Raw genomic sequence first — 18,811 nt, forward strand, 5'->3', positions numbered from 1 at the left:
TTAAGTGTTACCCTAACTATTGTCTTAATAAACGCTGGAGACAATTTCAAGCATTCACTGCACCAACTCATGAACGCATTTTTTCCTTAAAGGAAAATTCCGGTGGTTTGGAGTAACAATGTATCCAAATAGGTCATGTAATATGTACTCTATCTTGATAATATGATGTTAAATCCTCTCTCATTCATTAGTTTTTTCAGAAGATTATTATCAACAATTGCAAATTTTCAGGTGCGCCGCCATTTTTACGAGTCACGTGACTCTGCCAAACGTTCGATTACATGGGACATCATGATACCCAGCGCTAATTTCTCAGATTTATTCTCATCTTATGTAGAAATAGCAGTCTTGATTGATCGGGAAGACGGAGGAATACTTCCATACAGATTTGAACTTGTTGGCTGTAAATAATGTTGAATATTTGGCTGGTTCTTCGGGCGGAATGATGCGGAGCCTCGGCGGAGCCATGAACTGAGCTCTCGCGAGCGGCAGAGCCATGAGCTCGCTCGCCGGGGAGCAAACTCAGGGCTCCGCCACTCAGCAGAGCTCAGCTCCAAACCACCGTAATTTTCCTTTAACTAGTGACTCTTTTGGAAGCACAGAACATAATTTAGTTTTCAATTGCTCCCACTTGCCAGCTTCTGAGAGTAACTTCTTCTTCTTTTCCTTTCGGCTTGTCCCGTTAGGGGTCGCCACAGCGTGTCATCTTAGCCTATCTCCTGCATCTTCCTCTCTAACCCCAACTGCCCTCATGTCTTCCCTCACCACATCCATAAACCTTCTCTTTGGTCTTCCTCTCGCTCTTTTGCCTGGGAGCTCCATCCTCAGCATCCTTCTACCAATATACTCACTCTCTCGCCTCTGAACATGTCCAAACCATCGAAGTCTGCTCTCTCGAATCTTGTCTCCAAAACATACAGCTTTGGCTGTCCCTCTAATGAGCTCATTTCTAATCCTATCCAACCTGGTCACTCCGAGCGAGAACCTCAACATCTTCATTTCTGCCACCTCCAGTTCAGCTTCCTGTTGTTTCTTCAGTGCCACCGTCTCTTAATCCGTACATCATGGCCGGCCTCACCACTGTTTTGTAAACTTTGCCCTTCATCCTAGCAGACACTCTTCTGTCACATAACACACCAGACACCTTTCGCCAGCTGTTCCAACCTGCTTGGACCCATTTCTTCACTTCCTGACCACACTCTCCATTGCTCTGTATTGTTGACCCCAAGTATTTGAAGTCGTCCACCCTCGCTATCTCTTCTCCCTGGAGCCTCACTCTTCCCCCTCCACTTTTCTCATTCACGCACATATATTCTGTTTTACTTAGGCTAATCTTCATTCCTCTCCTTTCCAGTGCATGTCTCCATCTTTCTAATTGTTCCTCTGCATGCTCCCTGCTTTCACTGCATATCACAATATCATCTGCGAACATCATGGTCCAAGGGGATTCCACTCTAACCTCATCTGTCAGTCTATCCATTACCACTGCAAACAGGAAGGGGCTCAGAGCTGATCGCTGATGCAGTCCCACCTCCACCTTAAATTCCTCTGTCACACCTAAGGCACACCTCACCATTGTTCTGCTGCCATCATACATGTCCTGTACTATTTTAACATACTTCTCTGCCACACCAGACTTACGCATGCAGTACCACAGTTCCTCTCTTGGTACTCTGTCATAGGCTTTCTCTAGATCCACAAAGACACAATGTAGCTCCTTCTGACCTTCTCTGTACTTTTCCACGAGCATCCTCAAGGCAAATAATGCATCTGTGGTACTCTTTCTAGGCATGAAACCATACTGTTGCTCGCAGATACTTACTTCTGTCCTGAGTCTAGCCTCCACTACTCTTTCCCATAACTTCATTGTGTGGCTCATCAACTTTATTCCTCTATAGTTCCCACAGCTCTGAACATCCCCTTTGTTCTTAAAAATGGGAACTACAACACTTTTCCTCCATTCTTCAGGCATCTTTTCGCCCGCTAGTATTCTGTTGAATAAGTTGGTCAAAAACTCCACAGCCATCTCTCCAAATTGCTTCCATACCTCTACCGGTATGTCATCAGGACCAACTGCCTTTCCATTTTTCATCCTTTGTAGTGCCTTTCTGACTTCCCCCTTCGTAATCATTTCAACTTCCTGGTCCTTCACTCTTGCCTCTTCAACTCTTCCTTCTCTCTCATTTTCTTCATTCATCAACTTCTCAAAGTATTCTTTCCATCTATTTAGCACACTACCGGCACCAGTCAACACATTTCCATCTCTATCCTTAATCACCCTAACCTTCTGCACATCCTTCCCATCTCTATCCCTCTGTCTGGCCAACCTGTAGAGATCCTTTTCTCCTTCTTTCATGTCCAACCTGGTGTACATGTCTTCATATGCCTCTTGTTTAGCCTTTGCCACCTCTACCTTTGCCCTACGTCGCATCTCGATGTACTCCTTTCGCCTCTCCTCAGTCCTCTCAGTATCCCACTTCTTCTTCGCTAATCTCTTTCCTTGTATGACTCCCTGTATTTTGGGGTTCCACCACCAAGTCTCCTTCTCCCCTTTCCTACCAGATGACACACCAAGTACTCTCCTGCCTGTCTCTCTGATCACCTTGGCTGTCGTCGTCTCCGGGAGCTTCGGTTGTCCATCGAGAGCCTGTCTCACATCTTTCCGGAAGGCCGCACAACATTCTTCCTTTCTCAGCTTCCACCACATGGTTCTCTGCTCTACCTTTGTCTTCTTAATCTTCCTACCCACCACCAGAATCATCCTACATACTACCATCCTATGCTGTCGAGCTACACTCTCCCCTACCACTACTTTACAGTCAGTAACCTCCTTCAGATTACATCGTCTGCACAAAATATAATCTACCTGCGTGGTTCTACCTCCGCTCTTGTAGGTCACTATATGTTCCTCCCTCTTCTGGAAATAAGTGTTCACTACAGCCATCTCCATCCTTTTTGCAAAGTCCACCACCATCTGTCCCTCAAAGTTCCTTTCCTGGATGCCGTACTTACCCATCACTTCTTCATCACCCCTGTTTCCTTTACCAATATATCCATTACAATCTGCACCAATCACAACTCTCTCGCTGTCTGGGATGCTCAGAACTACTTCATCTAGTTCCTTCCAGAATTTCTCTTTCAACTCTAGGTCACATCCTACCTGTGGTGCATAGCCGCTAACCACATTATACATAACACCCTCAATTTCAAATTTTAGTCTCATCACTCGATCTGATACTCTTTTCACCTCCAAGAGATTCTTAGCCAGCTCTTCCTTTAAAATAACCCCTACTCCATTTCTCTTCCCATCTACTCTGTGGTAGAATAATTTAAACCCTGCTCCCAAACTTCTAGCCTTACTACCTTTCCACCTGCTCTCTTGGATGCACAGAATATCAACCTTTCTCCTAATCATCATGTCAACCAACTCCTGAGCTTTTCCTGTCATAGTCCCAACATTCAAAGTCCCTACACTCAGTTGTAGGCTCTGTGCATTCCTCTTTTTCTTCTGACGCTGGATCCGGTTTCCTCCTCTTCTTTGTCTTCGACCCACAGTAGCTGAATTTCCACCGACGCCCTGCAGGTTAGCAGTGCCGGGGGCGAGCGTTGTTAACCTGGGCCACGACCGATCCGGTATGGGATTCTTTAGATGAACGCTCATATTTGTTTGGCACAGTTTTTACGCCGGATGTCCTTCCTGACGCAACCCTCTGCATTTATCCGAGCTTGGGACCGGCCTACAGAGTTCACTGGTTTGTGCCCCCATAGGGGTGCATTAGCTTCTGAGAGTAACTAAAAAGTTAAAAATTTTTTACTTAGTGACTTATGAAATCAAAAAAGTTGGGAAACTAAACTTTTATTTTTAAGCCCGAGAAATAAGTAAAATAACAGTTACTTTTTTAAGAATACCGTGGCAACACTGCAGGTAATTGATTGATTCGATCAGTTTTGATGTAACTGAGGTTCATCCTTATCCCGTCTGCAGCAGAGGTCGATCTTCTTGGCCTCTCTTGTGGTGTTTGTGTCAGTTGCGTTGTCCGCCAGCTACTCAAGCGAGCCCATAATTAAAGACAGCTCGAGGATTTTAACGGAGGCGCTCGCTTGATGCAGGCCAGGCTTGAGACATTGCCAGCGGCTCCGACTTCAAAGCTGCAGATATGGCTCGTGTTTGCTGAGGGAGGAGGAAAAAAAAGGCAGCAATGGGATAACAAGCCGTGGTTTTCTTTCTCTTCTTGCCGAAGCTTGCCGTAGCCAGAGAGTGTGAGGAGCACTTGGTGTGCGTGTGCATGTGCGTGTGTTTGTGGACGTGTGTGTGTGTGGCCATGCACTGCTGGCCAGTGTCTATCATTCACCAAAGAGCCCAGTCATAATGATAGCCTTAGGGGTGTGTACTTGAGTGTTTACAAAAACACATTAGGTTCATTCAAGATGATTTTTAGTCTTCTGTTTGCAAAAACATTCTATATTCACCAAACACAGAAAAGCGCCCTTAGTGTTTCTTGAAAAACCTTACATTCACACCGTCAATGAGTGGGCTATGTACCCACACACCCTGCAACAACTTCAAGCAAGATTACCACTGCAGCACCACTGACCCAAGCCTGGGTTGCAATGATTACAAATGTTGTTTTTGTTTACGAAAAAGATGTTTGATTAATCAAAGACTAGAAATCATCTTCACAAAGGATGATCAGAAGCCTCAAATAATGTGTTTAACATTTTTTTTTTTTACACAAACATGCATTTGTGACACAACGTAGTGACCTTGTTTTTCTAAAACACATGCAAAGTCGATCAAGGATTGAAATTTTTGTTTTGGTCTGCATGATGTCACCTCAGGCCAGGTCCACTTGACGCACCTCCGACATTCCCATTTTGGTACCTGGAGGGTTATCAGCCAGGCACCACCCTAAATCAATGTTTTGATGGATTTTGATGGAGCCAACAATAAGGAAAGTGCTCAACCGCCCCCTATAGCTACCTCTTGGTGCTTGATTTTCCCATGCCCTATCCTTCCTTCAAACCCAAAGCCAGAGTCTCTCTCTCTCTCTCTCTATCCATCTATCTATCTCTCTATCTCTCTCTCTGCCTCTTCTTCCAAATCTTTGGATGCCTTCTTCAGCTTTGGCCTAGTTATCCCCACGTTCCCAAGAAGCCATTGTATGGATGCTCCAATGGACCCACTGCACCCGACCTCCACATGGTAGATGAAGGTTGACCATCGCACTTCTCAACACTTAGCTGCCAGACTGTTTTTTTTTTTTTTGTACCTTCATGATTTCGTAATCTGTCTCCGTTCCTTCGGTGACAAAGAGCTCTGCAATTATCACTGCTTGGGGCTAAAAGGAACCACAGAGGGAGGTTGTAACAATCTCTAGTGGGAAATGAAGCTGCCAATCAAGGTCAATTCCAGTCACGTCCAAGGATTAGCACTGATCTACTTTTTCTTGTCCTGCTCTCTTCCTCTCACGCCTTTGTCCTGTCCTGTACTGTCCTACTTACATTGTCCTCTTCTTCCCTACCAGAGTGAAGCACCACTGCCCGATACGACACGCAATCCAATGCAACATTGTTGATTACATAGAATGATTTTTATTCTACTTATTTGCTTTTTTGTCACTCCAGTTTAAAACCTTATGTCTGATTGAAATTTTCGGTAAATGTCCATAATAAAACAAAGAACCACAGTGGCATTAAGAAAATTGGGCAACTTTTGTGATGTTGAACAATGGTCTTTGGCCACTTCAAGCCTGCAAGACTCAAGGATCTCTGCGAGCCATTACAAGGTTTGGTCATTATGTCGTTTGTACCAAACATGAGCTACAGCTATGTTCCAGGTGGACAGAATGTGTTTGCTGTTTTCCTCTGAGCTATAAATATTGCTAGGACAGGTGAGGGTGTTCAAAGTGACCAGAATGAGGAAGCCTTAAAATCCTTGGGGCATGTTACAGGTGAGGCCACTTCATGGTCCTATCAACTACTCCTCTCCAGGTTGCCCAACATGTTTCTCTGATGCTGGCTAAGAGCTCAGATTTTTTTTTTTTTGTTTTTTGCGCCTCCTCCCCCCTGATTATCTTTGAAGCATCAGATATTTCCTCTCCTTTGGCTCTCCACTAGTGCTTTGGAGCTGTTCCTCAGCCCAGGCCAGTTGAGTTTTGGCTTTTGCTATCTGAATCCCAAGTTGGTTGACTTCGCTGGCAGCTGGTGTGTTTTTTGAGCTCAGAGGCATCACAGCCTCGCATGGGTGGCAATGTTTGTCTTGGCATGCATTTTTAGTTCAGTTTGTATTTCAGTACTATGTCACATAAATTGCTGATAGAAAATTAATTAGTAGCACCAGACCTAAACTTCCCTGGAAGATAGCTTTTTTTTTTCAATACTATCCCTTTCATGACAATGGCAGGCAAGTGGTTGTCTGACAGATTGGCTCTATACAGCCTTCCCAAACTTCGGACTCATTACTCTGCCAGGAGCGTAATCCTTTCATTTCTGGCTCCCTTCTGGGTGAAGGGGACTGCAAGTTATTCTGGAATCATCTGAAAAGTTTTACAAACAATTTCAGGGGCTGGCCAGTACAAACCACTGTTTACAAAAGGCTTGTTACATCATTCATTTAACTCTCCAAGACTGCCAGTTTTTGGATTGACTGTGATCTCATTCCTTCATCTGTCTCTACCCAATCAGCATGATTTTAATGGTTGCGGTCAAGATAACAGCAGAGATTAAGAAACCAATATCTCTCCCCTTCTCAAAATGCTGCCAACTAGTAATAACTTCCTGTGTGATATAGCAGACTTGGAAACTGTGAAAGTTTTTGGACACATGAATAGACAAATATTTGCTTCCCCAATAATTACAAATCATCTTCAATGTTTTGAAAACTAACATGCTTGGTTCACCAAAGACTCAAGAGCATCTTCTGTGTTGTATACAGATTTATGTGACCAAAGACGGAAGTAACTTTTTTTTTAACCAAAACCCATTTGATAAATTTACCATAGACTGAAACTGTTTAGACAAACACTTGCATTTGATTCACTGAAGTCACAAAGTAGCCAAGTTTCCCAACCTATATTGAGCCAACGCTCCCATTTTATATTTAAATAAAATTTGACAACGCACCATCACACAAAAATGTCACAAGAAAGTATCCATTCATCTATCCATTTTCTGAGTTGCTTATCCTCATAAGGGTCCCAGCAGGGCAGGAGGTGGGGTAGACCCTGACCTGGTTGACAGCCAATCGCAGGGCATAAAAAACCACTCACACTCAAATTTGTCATCATTCAGGGGCACGGGGGCGGACCCAAATGCAGGACTTCCAAGCAAAGACATGAAGTTCAGAGTGGTTTTATTCCAAAAACAGGTCAATACCAAAAGGCAGTCCAAAACGAGGCAGAGGCACCAAAACGCGAGGCTAGGCAAGATCCCAAAAAAACGTAAAACAAGGTCCGATGACTATGAGGCAAACTAAGAAGCATAACAAGACATGATCAAACTAAAAGGGCAGAGACTCGCTGTGACAAAGGATTGCTCAACACTAACTTACGCACCATAGCAGAGCATCCCAAAATGCAGTGAAGCATCCGCAACGAATTGGCAAATGCCAATGACACATTTACCACTTCAGTACTTAGTTCTTTAGTGTCCCAAATGTGACACAGCTGTGACAGCTGTCCGAGGTGGCACCGCCCACAGCAGTGGCCTGGCCACGCCCCTCACAGGAAAACGGGCTACGGCAGAGGCCAGACCATGCCCATGACACACATTCACTCGTACAGACAATTTAAAGTCTTCACTCAACCCCATGTTTTTGGGATCTGGGAGGAAACCGGAGTGCCCAGAGAAAACCCACACAGATATAGGAGAACACGCAAACTCCACACAGGCGGGGTCGGGATTTGAACCCCAGTTTTCAGCACTATGAGGAAGACGAGCTGAAATTGAAAACTGTCCTGCTGCATCGCTGATAATTACACACTGGTGTGCTACATCACCGTGGTGAGGAATAACTGAATTAGGCTACCATGTTTCCAAAAATCATGTGCTAGTTCCCTCAAGGAGTCAAATTGTTTTTTTGTCTGCAAAAACGTGAACACTCGAAAGTGGTGTGTTTTCTTGAGGAAGGCATGCTTGGTGAATGCGGCCTGGCACTTCGGTCCAACAACTGTGATCCAGCACAGTACATGATGACGGTGTTGGAGACGAGTTAAGTGCATATCTTCCCCCTCTAGAATCTTCCGTGAAGTGCGGACACAACACACACGATGGAGTTGATTTCAAAGTCATTTCCAAGTCTCTCTACCCGCTGCGGGAATAGATTCCGTTGAATATTAATGACGTGGCGGAGGCGACGCCCCAGACTGTCGCTGTTTGCAGCAAAAGGTGCGCCATGCGTTTGTATGTCAGCGTGTTCGCAGCACTGGTTTGAAGCTGGGTGTAGGATTAATGATGTTTCTCACTGGCAGCGGCTCCCGCCCCTGCATTCCTTTTATATTAGCAGCAGAGCATCACTGTGACAGATAAGATGACTTCCTCCTTCGCTTTCCACATTCCCTCCGATTGAATAGTACCTGCTTTAAAATTCCCTTTCTGTGTGTTACGTAATATCCCTCCACTAGACAATTATTTCTGGAAACGGGTGTTTATCGCTCATTGATTTTGAAATGAATATCTGCTTTTAACGGTGGCCTGGTAGTTGACTGGTTAGCACATCTGGTTCACACTTCTGAGGACTAGGGATCGAGTCTGGCCTTACCTGGATGATGTTTGCATTTTCTTGCCATCTGTGGGATTTCTCCAGGGACACCAATTTCCTCCCACATCCCAAAAACATGCATGATAGGTGAAATGAAGACTCTAAATTGCCCATAGGTGGGAATTTGAGTGGAGATGGTTGTTTGTTTATATGTGCAATCCGATTGGCTGCCTCCCAGTCCAGGGTATCCCCGCCTCTTCTCCAGAGCCAGTTGGGATCGATTCTAGATTGGCTGGGACCCTAGTGAGGATAAGCGATATGGAATATGGATGGATGAGTGCATCGGATTTTGTCCATCTTGGGCAACAGCGATGAGAGGAGAAAAGTGCAGACTTCTTCTCAGGCTGAAACATCTCAGATTTGTGTAATAAATGAGTAAAAGATTGCAATTTGGGAGGGACATAAAGTTTCCCTTTGGATAATAAGCACAACAAATTCCAACTTGGTCTGATGAGATAGGACAGCAATACGAGCGCCAAGAGTCCCAGCGTGTTAAACAGGATTTACTTTGAAAATATGATAAGATCTGGATGAGGGCTGGTTTGACAGATCAGCTTCCATTTATAACTAATCAAATAATGTGCAACTATTACAACAAATTCACAAAAAATGAAAAAAAGTGTACTAATTTAAGTGTTATGCTCTGCCATGCAGATCCACATTTGGTGCCTGGAGGGTCTGTAATAAGTACACAAGTATTACAACAGAATACAAAAATAAGTATTAGAACAAATACAAAAATATTAGCTGAAGAAGTTTGAGAAAATAGTTAAAAAAAAAACTTGCAAAAAAATACAAATAGCTTGGGGAAAAAAGAATGTGAAAAAGATGGATTTTATCATTCTCAAGAGACACTTGAAATAGGAGAGCAAAAACCTCCACAGATGGGATGTGTTTTGGTTTGTGTATGAGTAATCAATAAGTCAATGTTAGAAACAACAATATTACAAATGACTCGGAAAAAAAATGGAAATGTTTAGTTGGGGCGGCACGGTGGATCAGCTGTAAAGCATTAGTCTCACAGTTCTAAGGACCAGGGTTCAATCCCGGCCCCGCTTTTGCGGAGTTTGCACGTTCTCCCTGTGCCTGTGTTTAATTTCTCCAGGTACTCGGGTTTCCTCCCACATCCCATAAACATGCAACATTAATTGGACACTCTAAATTGCCCCTAGGTGTGATTGTGAGTGTGACCGTTTGTCATTATGTATCCTGCGATTTGCTGGAAACCAGTTTAGGGTGTACCCTGCCTCCTGCCCGTTGACAGCTGAGATAGGCTCCAGCACTCCAATGACCCTTGTGAGGATCAACGGCTAAGAAAATGGCTGGATGGATAGATAGATAGATAGATATTTTGAGAAGATTGTGTAATGGGCGTGGCTTTTCCCTGCCTGGTGCGCACCTGCTCCGGTGAGCATGCTTCCCACCTGCGCCTGTTTTAATGCTGATCACCTCTCATATTGACCTTGTCCTTTGCCAGATTGTTATACCTCATCATTGCGTTCCCACAGTTCATTGTTTCATGTTAATAACTTCTCAGATTTTTGCCTCTACTTTGTGTTTGACCTTGCTTCTCTTCCTGCCGATTCTGTTACTGTTTCCTTCTAGGACTGCTTGCCAGTGTATCGACCCTGGGTTGAATAAACTTCCTGCTACAACTGAACCTGGTTTCCGGAGTCGTGCATCTTGGGTCCAACCCCGAGTTCTTCCCTTGACATACTATGGCCCGGTTGTCACTCCAATATTAATAGCATTGATACCAAGGTGAGTACTGGTATTGGATGGATAGCAACGTGATTAGCTCGATACCGCAGTTTGTCTTCTGTCGTCCAGCAACGATGCAGAAGCAGAAAAGATTTTCTCTCCGGCGGGACGGTTAGTAACTTAGAGAAGAAGTGTAATCAAAGGGAATAATGTAAACATGTCACTGTTCCTGAACAAAAAGCTAAAAATCTGTTGTCAATATGCGAAGAGAGCCAAACGTGCACCTCAAGGGATTCTTCCTTAGAGGGCTTTGTGAGCAGAGAGCCAAAGGTTAAGAATGAGAACCAATTGTAGTTTACGCCTGAATCAAACATGAGACATGAAGATCAAAACCCGCAGTTTGGCGCTCAGCTGTTTCTATCCAAAGTCATTAAAATGTACATTACAATTTCAACAGATGCAAAAAAATATTGGGGAAGAAGTAAAAAAAAAACAAATACTAGCTGTAGAAATATAATAATATTGTTAAACAATATATATGTATATATATGTGTATATATACAATATAAGAAAAAAAATATATTGTAAAAAAACAACTACTCAAAAATGCAAACATGTCAGATTTAAATCACAAAGGTATTTGGAAAGAAATACACAAATGTTATGAAATATATAAAAAATATTCAATATTTACATTCCCAAAAATACAAATGTAGTAGAAAAAATACAAAAGTCTATGGTTTTGTTTACAGGCACCAGTCAAGACACTCAAGGGCACCATACAAACATGGTTAAAAGAAATCCATCAAAATTTCAAATAATATGGCACATGTTGAAGTGAATATAGACCGTCCAGAATAGGTGGTCTTAAGTTTGTATTTGAAGAGGGTTCATTAGTCTCGTTTTGGAGATCAGGTGGTAGTGATTTCCAAAGATGTGGGGACTCAAGGCTCTGATAATATGAGCAAAAGAATTCTGGAGGAAATGCAGTTTTTATAGTGATTTGTGAGGGACACCATGTTGGAGAGATTTGCAGTAACGCAGGCGCGAAGTGACGAGTCCATGGACAAAACAAGGACAGGGGCACTGTGGGGGTTCAGGAATGGAAAAAGGGAGACAGAATTATGTTATTTATATGTGCCTGGAAATTGGGTGTCCTGCTGAGGATGACACCCAGGCAACTTGAGGCCGGGGGGGGACAGAACGATTATAAAGGGTGATGGAAAAATGATCAATTTTGGCCGGCATGTATTTGGTACCTATGAGCTGGATTTCATTTTTTTCACTGTTGAATAGTAGAAAGTTTGGTGAGACGTAGTGTTTGGGCTAATTGCACGTTACAATAATATTCCAATCACAACCTACTACAGAGCCCTTCATTCATTTCAAATGATTTAATAGCCGACAGAAAAATGTATTTTTTTGTTTTGAATGTCGCATTTTAGTAGCACAATGACCTGTGGTTGCCAAGACAACGAAAGCCCTCAAAGCATAAAAAAAAAAATTAAGGATGAGACTGACGTGTCCTCTACCTTTAGTTACGGGGAACTTGAATGAGTGTACCTTGTGGAGCACACAAGGTCAAGTTGTTTATGTACACTCACACACACACAGGGCCTTCGGTTAGGATCTCATTTTAAATGGCCAACTCTTTAATTCTCTGTGAGGCTAGTGGGCTAAAAATACCTCCCGCTTCATTATGTTAGAATTTTTTTTTATTTCTTTTGCATGCACCGTGTGTGCTAAATGATATTAATATTTTTAATACTGGCTGGCAGGAGAGGCATTTATTTCTTGGTGATGGAGATTGGGTGGTAAAAAAAAGAAGGAGGAGGAGGAGCACTCTTGTCACAATCCATCGCTGCAGAGAACGTGTGAACGTGCGTTAAAGGAAAAGTGACGAAACAAACAACTGCCCTCGCCTCTAACTCACAACTTCAAAAAACATACAGTCCATACTGCGTGTATAACCGTTTGTGTGTTTTGTGTGTTTCCAAGTCTGTGTTGTCAAGGGGAAATGTTAACAAGCGGTAGACGAGGTAGACAAGAGACAGGACAGGCACTCTGAGAATAATGAGGGTTGCAATTTGAGAAAAACTTGCATGCAAGGAGCCAGTTTAGATTCAACCTGATGACACCTCGCTGCCTATCACTTCTTAAGTGGGGTTTTATATACACAAATGAACTGGTAGTTGTCATCTTCCCCCCAACCACAGACATCTTGCTGTTTTTCACAGCAAATGCTCATTAAAAAAAATCAGAACACCCTCAAGTTTCTTGTCCTCACGCTAAAAAGTTAATATGAGTTTATAAATGTGTGTGTGCGTGTGTGTGTGCATACATGAACGAGTGTTTCTTTATCCCAACTGTGTACTCTTTTGAAAATTAACATAGTATTTTAGGGAACTTCAGCATAAATGTGCAAAACAAAAAAAAAATTGCTTGAGACACTAGTTTCACTAATCAAAATGCAGAACATGCAATATCTATTGCAAGAGGACGCACCAAAAAGTCTCAAGGACACAGCAAAAGAAATCTGAAGAGAGTCTTTTATGTTGATTTGAAGCTACCATTTTGGCCAAGTTCCATTGCTTGCACTTGAACTGATTCAGAGACTCCCAGTCAGACGCATGCATTCTATCTAGACAGATTAGATTTTTAAATTTTAATGACCAATTACAGCGTTCACCAAGATTTGGAAAAAAAGAAAAGAAAAGAAAAGTGTCACGGTCAGACTTTTTCAATAGAGACACGGCATTTCTTTGTGTGACTGTTCCATTTTTTTTCCATCTGACTGGACACAGATGGTTTGGTCCATTCTACAGTAAATCGGCCTGAAGGACAGCTGACTGAAGGTCATGTGGACTCACACAGCAAATGCCACGGCTACCATCATTTGGAAATTATTTATGAGAGGCTTATGAGCAATCCATTTTGAGATAAATCCTGGTGAAATACAGGATGTGTGCCGCCCCCTAATCCTCCGCTATGGTAAACAGCTGCCCGAGAGTTATAGATGAGACTTTTTTTTTTTCCTGCTTAACCTGCTGAGTGAGTGCTGACCTGACCCAACCCAAAACACACGCCATCTGTCTTTTATTACCTCCGCCACGGAGGTTATGTTTTCATCATCCCCATGTGCTGGTCAGAAGGATTATGGGGGGGGGGGGGGGGGGAACAACTGTACTGATTTTCATTAAACTGTGTATAGTGGTTGGTTTTCAGCAATACATGACAAGTACCTTTTGTTAAATGTTGGATTTCATTTATAGGTAACTGTGAGCTCAGAACTGTGAGGTAGACGCACTTACCAGTCATATAAAGTTCCACCATGCCGTCTCAAGTAAACCTTTTAATTTAATTAAAAGTTATAACGTGGTGGGCAGCTTGTTGGGTGACTGGTTAAAGCTGGTCGCGCTCGATATGCTCGTTGCAGTGTGCATCGAAACATTTTAAATGATGAACTGGCCCAATGTGATTTTCATCACTTCAAATGTGAGCAGACGCTTTCACAGTGAATGATGACTTCTATTTTCGACTCTTTCCTTTAGGAATAGCACCTCCCAGGTGTGACTTAGGCCTTACGCGTTAACACATCATGGAGTTCGCATGCAGTTGCCGCCGTGCTTTGAATCACTTTGAAAGTAGGCCTGTCTCCAGATTTTGTGAGTATGCAGCGTTTGCTGTTGTTTTATGCATTACGCAGTTCCTCATTAGTGGGGAACTAATCGCTCTACAGGGTTAAAGACAAGACTACTCAAAGAACATAAACCTCTCCCAAGGCCAGAATATTACAAATATGTGTTTTGGAAAAGAAAAAAAGCTCTGGTGCGTAAAAATGTTTTACATAATTTCCAGGGCAGTCCTAAATACGTATATCCATTTACCTGAGTTAAGTTCAATGATAAAAAGATTAGTACTGTTCAACTCTAGTACTACAAGTAGGGGTAACATTGCAAAGTGGAAGTCAACTTAAACCATCCATCCATTCTCTTCACCGCTTATCCTCACAAGGGTCACGGAGTGCTGGAGCTAATCCCAGCTCTCATCGGGCAGGAAGCGGGGTACACCCTGGACTGATTGCCGGCCAATCACAGGGCACATGGAGACAGACAACAGTCCCACACACATTCATAATCAATGAATGCATGTTGAGGAGATAGGGGAGGAAACCAGGGTGATCGGAAAAAACCCACACAGGCGGGGCCGGGATTGAACACGGGTCCTTCAGAACTGTGAGGCCAACGCTCTACAGCTGCACCACCATGCCGCTCTCACTGATTTAAGAAAACACAAATGTGATTCTTTTTTATGCTCCTTTGGGTTAAAATTTGGCCCTTGGCGGAAGTCATTCTAGTTGAAACTTTGTATTGTCGCGATTTGATTCTTTCATTGTTCCTCATAGACTAAGCAGTTGATTTCACATTTCCTCTTTTCTGGAACTTGGAACCATCTTGTCATAGATGTCCAAAGTCCGCAAGGAATCAAGTTTGAAGTTGCAGAAAGTTGGAGTGTCGTAGCACCAATTCCGTCTGGCACCACAGATAAAACAAAAAGGATGCAGGGGGAACTGGCGCCCAATCTGCAGTTGATGCCCGGCATCCTCCACATCCTCCCTCCACGGCCTGCGGGGTTATTGAGGGAGGTACGAGGCGTGACGAGGATTTACAGAGCTTGAGAGGGAATTGTATGTGTTGATCAGGCTACCAATTGCTCTAAAACCTCATCGACATTCACTATTTTATCCATCCCTGCATCCATCCATTTTCTTAGTCACTTATCCTCACGATGGTTGCGGGAGTGCTGAAGCCTATCCTAGCTGAACTGGTTGCCAGCCAATCATAAGGCACATAGAGACAAATAGCCGGACTCACAATGAGACCTAGGGGCAATTTAGAGTGTCCAATTAATATTGCGTGTTTTTGGGATGTGGGAGGAAACCGGAGCGCCCGGAGAAAACCCACCCAGGCAAGGGGAGAACAATGCAAAGTCCACTCACGCAAGTCCGGGATTGAACCCGGGACCTCAGAACTGTGAGGCCAGCGCTTTCCAGCTGATCCACCATATTTTATGCATAAGGCAAAATAAAATGTTCGGAAATCATATTATTGGATTATAAACTGTCCATTCACAATACAATGCATGCTTGGTAATGTAAACAGTGGTACAACTTTGGCTCAAATGGCAAATTGAAGCAACACATTTGGTCAAAATACCCTGTGCAGATTTAAATTTAAAAAAAGAGGAAATGTTTCCTACTTTTAGTCAAAAAAGATCCTTGTCTGAAAAGCTCATTTTGTCAACTCAACAGACAGAAGGGCTCCATGAATGCACAGTTCATAATAATCAATGACACCCCCTGGTCTTGCCCCCATCCGGGCAAGCTAAAACTCACAGAAAAACCCCAAAACCTCAGTCCTCAGAACTGTGAGGCAAATGTGCTCACCAGTTGCTCTCTGTTCCACCTATTTTTCAATAGCATTATTATTTTTACCAAGTCGTTGAGTATATAAAATTATAAACAAGGAACCAGTAACCAGATACAAGTACGATCCCTTTCAAAATGTGCAACTTGCATTAAGCAAATCATTAAAACAGTAATGAAATATTAACATCATTTTTTTTCTTTTTATGTTACTTGATTTTTTTATCTATTCGCTTATTGCCATTGCGCTAATGTGCAGCACAACTGATGACAATCCCAAAACACTAACTCAGACGTCACTACGAGCCCAACTAGGGGGCTTAAGCTTTTAGCCTTTAAAAATCTGGTCCCCTGTATGCAGTTTCAAGACTCCATATCCTGCGACTCAAGTGTGTGAGATGGTATTAAAAAGGCAGACACACACACAGCGTCTCACAGCAGCTAACCAATTAAGGAGGAAGGATATTACCAGGATCAGCATATAAAAGTGCATTTCACATATTAGAATATATATTTTTTTAATTATGCAGTGCCAGTGCTATGATGGAAAAAAAAAACAAATAAAACAGGAAATAAGAAAGATTCTTTCCTTGGTGATGAATTGAATATTTCATCTATGTGGTAATAATTTCCATATGCCTTAATGAGGAATGACCTTTAATTATCCAGGCTACTGAGCTTTTCCACAAATCTTTGCTAAAGCGGCTCCTATGCTAATACATTCATTTATCTTTTAGCTTGTGGAACAGCATTGCAATCTCTGTCATTTGCTACATTTGCATGCAAATGTGATAAACGGGTTTTGTGTACTTGTAAGTCAGCGAGACCCGCGTTGGTCCCAAAGATGTAGATTTTCCTGCAGTGTGAAGGAGCCAACAGCAGCCAGAGTGAGTTGCAAGCTGTGACGACATTTTGTTAACTACAGTTCTATTTATGAGCTGTGAATTCTTCGAGCCAAATATCGATAATATCCGCACCAATGCTGTCGCTGATATTGATCAAGGGAAAATAACACGCACACACAAAAATGAGACTTAGTAAAGGTCATGCAAACTCCACACAAACGAGGGCAGATTTTGAACCTGGGTCGCATGAATTTATTATAGTTAAATACTATATCACATAAATTAAAATGTTTTTACCCATCCCATGCGCCTATTGCTGTGATGTTTAACCTCAGCAAGTTTGTGTGTGAGTATCTGAGGGTGAGCTGAGGTTGACACCTGCTTCTGCATGAGTGTGTTTATTGTGTCTGTTTTCCTGTTCAGTAAACTGCTGAAAAATGCATTAGAAACTGTGGGTCCCCTTTCATAAAGGCAAGTTATGTTGCACAGGGTATACTTAAAAGGTCGAGTGTCATGCCTATAAACATTCTAAAATAGATATTGAAATGAAAAATACATATAAGATTATTCACTTCAATGTCTACATGAAAAAATAAATATGAGCGGAGAGCGCATAATCCATGCGCAAAGTTGCAGAAGTCTCATTCGACATCCCAGTGGTCGCCATATTGGCTGCATCTACTGTCCGTGACGTCACCCCGGACATTCGCCATTGAAAACACGCTCTGGCCCCTACTGTGGGAGACAAACACGCCCCTTCTGACACAGAAGCTCTTTTCGAAGAAAACATCTCACAACCGAGTGAAGTGTCTGGGGAAATATTACCCTATTGTTTCGAGTTACATTTAGATGACATGCGGATCACGGCCAAGCCACCTCCCCGCCCTATCCACCTCCGCGCGGCAGTGACTTAGCAACCGACCAGGGCAAGAAAAAAACAAAAAGAAGACACTTGAAAAGTTTGTTGATAGTTCAAACCCCAAACTATGATACTAAAACATGTCAAAATATTTTTAAACCCATGTTACAAGATGGCGGTACAGTGGAGCAGCTGGAAGAGCGTTGGCTTTACAGTTCTGAGGTCCTGAGTTCAATCCCGGACCCGCCTGTGTAAAGTTTGCATGTTCTCCCCGTGTCTGCGAGGTGTTTCTCCGGGCACTCCCACATCCCAAAAACATGCAACATTAACTGGACACTCTAAATTGCCCCTAGGTGGGATTGTGAGTGCGACTGTTGTCTGTCTCCATGTGCCCTGCTATTGGCTGGCAACCAGTTCAAGATGTACCCAGTCTCCTACCCGTTGACAGCTGGGATAGGCTCCAGCACTCCCCGCGACCCTTGTGAGGATAAGCGGCTAAGAAAATGGATGGATAGATATTAACAGATTAACCTTGAAAAGAAATGTTTTCATTTTTATTTGGAAAAGAATACCTGGAGGTGTTCATGTTCAGTATGTTGCCATCACAACCATAAAAATATCGATCCTGGAGCAATAACAAAACATCTGTCATTTACTAGAGTCAGCTTTTTATTTGCCACTCAGCTGGCAAAAAAAACAGACACATTCAGCGAAGACTGCTAAACTTAACTCTTCCTGAGTACTAAAGATCTTAGAACAGTTGAGATGTGTTGAATCACTTTAGCATACTTCCTTGAATCGAATGACTACTTTAATAAATGAATTTGGGAATGATGAAATGCAACTATGTGAGAGTTCACTTTATTTCATATGGGGAACTCTTTTGCAAATCCCAACAAATCCAAATTTGACAAGCTACTAAATTTTGTGTAAAATATTGACAGTGTCAGTCAAGACCAGCATTGAATCTCAAATCTCGCATTGGATCTCTTTAGATTGTGAAGATCTAAAGTCTTCCCCAATGGGAGGTTTCTTAGCATTGGAACAAATGTGCTGTACAGGTTATACAGCCCTGCTGGGAAAGCTTTAGCAAATGAATTATCTGTTTCAAAGTAGAGCAAACAAGCTTTCTGTTGTCTTGAAATTATACAGACCAACACCTTTTAATTCTGCCTGTGTGTTACGTTCATTTACATTCACTGCAGCAGGTCATTTCATTTCAG

This window comes from Syngnathoides biaculeatus, chromosome 3 (assembly GCF_019802595.1).
Source record: "Syngnathoides biaculeatus isolate LvHL_M chromosome 3, ASM1980259v1, whole genome shotgun sequence".
NCBI classification, from domain to species: domain Eukaryota; kingdom Metazoa; phylum Chordata; class Actinopteri; order Syngnathiformes; family Syngnathidae; genus Syngnathoides; species Syngnathoides biaculeatus.